Source organism: Primulina tabacum, chromosome 8 (genome assembly GCF_025594145.1).
Source record: "Primulina tabacum isolate GXHZ01 chromosome 8, ASM2559414v2, whole genome shotgun sequence".
Classification (NCBI taxonomy): Eukaryota; Viridiplantae; Streptophyta; class Magnoliopsida; order Lamiales; family Gesneriaceae; genus Primulina; species Primulina tabacum.
The window spans coordinates 20,054,123-20,057,835 of NC_134557.1; positions in this window are offsets into that span (position 1 = coordinate 20,054,123).

Below are 3,713 nucleotides of genomic sequence, written 5' to 3' on the forward strand. Positions count from 1 at the left end.
CTTTCTTTCCTCAGCTCGCGCATATGCGCGTCCCCTTCTGGCGCATATTCGCGAGGTTCTCTGCCATACTCGCGCATATGCGTGAGGTTCTCTGCCTACCTCGCGCATATGCGCCCTGCTCGGTCGCGCATATGCGCCGCGTGAGGGGTTCAGTCCTCGCACATAATTCACGTCTTCTTTCATCTTTCCCGGTCTGATCCTTTCCGTCTATAATCACATCAAATATCAATAAATCATTTTAGATTACAGCAATAAAATTCTCGGTCATTACACACGTTTTATGAGTTTTGAATAGTTTTGATCAGTTTTATACGTGTGTTATGATATGTCGAGGATTTCCAGGATTTTTATTTGTTTTATTTTACGCACATTATTGATGGCCGTTTTGGAAATTTTTAAACTGCAACATTTATCGGGCAATAGTTTACAATTATTATTAAAATACATATTTTTTCAGCAGTCCTGCATGCATGCATTTAAATAGGATTTTCGTGTATTAAATTTTTTTTAAAAAAAATCTGGTAATATTTTTAAGCACTAGATGTTTCACGGCTAACATTTTCACAAACTTTCCTTAATAAATTATTTTAACTATGATTTGATGGGTCTATTATACTAGGTTAATTGGCTTAAAGTTGTGCCATGTATTTTATATATGAAATAAACCCTAAAACCCTATACCTTTTCAACTAAAACTCACGCCCACTCCTCTTAGGGGTCTAGGGTTCTTCCATCAGCACACAACCACACACACACACAGATGAAATTTTGAGATAAAACATCACGTAAAAAGTGAAGAATTTCAGAAAGGTCCTCCCAACGTCGACATCCCTTGCATCGCAAATCGTTTTCATGAGTAATAAATGCAAAGACACTCCTTAATCTTCCTTTGCTCATCTTTAACACCATATTTTATGTTTTGATACATGATTGCATGAAAAAATGATACACTTTGTATATTTTCGTTTTTATGCCACAAACATGATAAAACTAGAGTTTTCAAATTTTAAAACTCTTGCTTATGATGCACAAAGGGGCTTCCATGGTAGGGTTACTAGATGGGACGTTTTTCCACGTGTTTAAGGGTCATGAGGTGCATGTTTAAGAGCTGGAAAAGATAGGATAACAATATGAACGAAAATTTGAATTTCTATGGGCTAGGGTTTTCGGATAGGGTTCCTAGAAGAACATGTCTCCTGGATGGATTTGGGTCGTCGTTTTAAGGTCTTAAGGATAAATTGAGAAAATAGGGTTTCAGGGGCAAAACGGTCATTTTACACCTGAAAATTATTAGACGTACTGGCGGTGTACTGAATGCTGTAATAAATGTTAAAATGTTTATTTCAATGTTTAAGAAATTTTATGATGAAACGTTGCTAAAAGACATGTTGCATGCTTGGTTTTAAAAGAAAAATGATATATATATATGCTAGAATTTTTGTAAGTGATGAAGATAATGAAAAGTTGAAGGAGGTGACTTCATTGTGACATGAGGATATGATTGGGGATATCGTGATGGAAAAGGCTCCAGAGGGAGTCTGTCTGTAAGAGAAGGCCATAGAGGGAGTCCATTTACAGGAGAAGGCCCAGAGGGAGCCCGACAATGGTATTTCCATCAAAATGATATGACAATATGTAAGACAAAGGCTCAGTTGACAGGTGAGAGTGTCGCTGTTGTTCCCACCGCCTGGTACCATGGTTATACGTAGATGGTCCATTGACCTACAACTGAAACGAAGTCACAATTGATGATCTGAATTCAATAAAAAGGAAAACGTATACGTATATGATGAATGAAAAGGTTTATGATGAAAGGAAAAATATTTAAAGCTTATGCATGTTCATGAAAATATATTTTTATTAAAAGTATTTTCACCTTTGCTTTAGTAGGTATATGTATTACTTGCTGTCATGGTTATGGTTTGATGAGTCAATAGACTCACTAGGTCTAATCGATGTAGGTAAGCATGATTTTGATGGAGGACTTGATGGTTGAACTAGCTGGACTGAAGGTACACACAACCCGAGGACCATCGCTAGTTTTCAGAAAAATTATGTTTATGATTTAAGGTTACTTTAAAGATTTTATGACTTATGATGCTTTGAGTGGTTTTGAGAGGATTTAAAGAGTTTATGTTTTATTTTGGGAAAATTTTAAATTTAGGTTTGGTTGACGATTTACGGTTTTATGTTTTGAATGATTTCTTTTGGATTTTCAAATAATTAGTTGGTCAGTTTATTTTTAAATAGTGTGAAAAAATATATATGTATAGTTACATTTCGGCCGAATAGATAGAAAAGAAAAAAAAATTCTAGTACATTTAAAAGAAAAACGAGTAGTGCACGTTTACTTTAGTTCCAAGTGAAAGGGGATCGTTTAAGATGCTTGCTTGCGCAACGGAAGTTTCAAAAAATTATTTTCATAATAGAACCGAGCACCCTAAACACTATAGTTTGTAGCAAATACAATAAAACATAAAATCACATTCATAGGGTGTTTTATAAATTCTTACCTATCAATCTCTTAAGATTGATTATGGCTCGAACTAAGATGTAAACACCTTAGCTCTTGAATGGTAGACTAATCTACAAGCTTCCAATGAGCACTCCTTGCTCAAAAATTAACCCCACAACCAACAAGGAAGATCCCCTCTAATTTTGCACTAGAAAAATTAGAGAATTTTTCTTTGAGAAGTGTATAATTTCTTCAACAATTCAAGAACAAAAATTGGGGAGAAATGAAGTTCAAATTTCGGCCAAGAGGTGAGGAGAGAAAGCAGGAGGAGTTTTCTTGGTTGTGGAAAAAGTTGTTGTGTATTCCAAAGGCATCTCATGCCTTGGATATTGAAAAAGTAACCTCCAACCTTTCACCTCTCATGCATGCTTTCTACTTGTTACAAGGCCCATTGATTTTTTTTTTAAATGTCTCAAACACATTTGAGACCATTTAAACTTTACTTGATTTTACTCAAGCCCACTAGTTTAATAATTATCTCTAATTGGGCTCTATAAGGCCCAATGGTATTTAATTAATTCAACATTTGAATTAATTTAATTATTTGGACACTACTAGGTCCACTAGTGTTTAATTAATTCAACACTTGAACTAATTTAATTTAGTCCATAATAATGTTTATGAAAATCACAATTTTCAAATACATTATTTATTTGTCCAACTTTTAATTTAGGAACACTTCCTCAAATTAAAAGTTATATTCTTCTTATAGAAGTCATACTTCTATTTTTATTTACGCTATAAACTCCTTTATAAGCCGTTCAACACATTGAACTATATTAATTCTCAACGGGATCTAGAAAGTTAGCACTTGTGTGGCCCTCAATGGTTCATTGATACAACTAGCCGTGGTCTCACATCTCCATGTGATTCGGGACTAAACATGTCCTTATATGAGCATACCCCAATTGGTCCATTCTTACTTATCAACTCCTTAATAATAAGAACGTCAGAACTCAAGTCTGATAGTACCCAACCAATCATGTTAAACGACTAGCAGCATCGCTTATATGATTCCCTAGGTATCAAATGATAGTGCCTGCAAGAACCATTCAATTATGGTTAGTGTACAGTACTGTCCCTTCAACTCATATATCCCGACCGATTCGACAAATATTGGTATAACGAGAGCTGTCAAAGAATCGATACTATGTGTCATGTCGTTGTTGCATCGATAGTGTAATATATGAAACCCCTT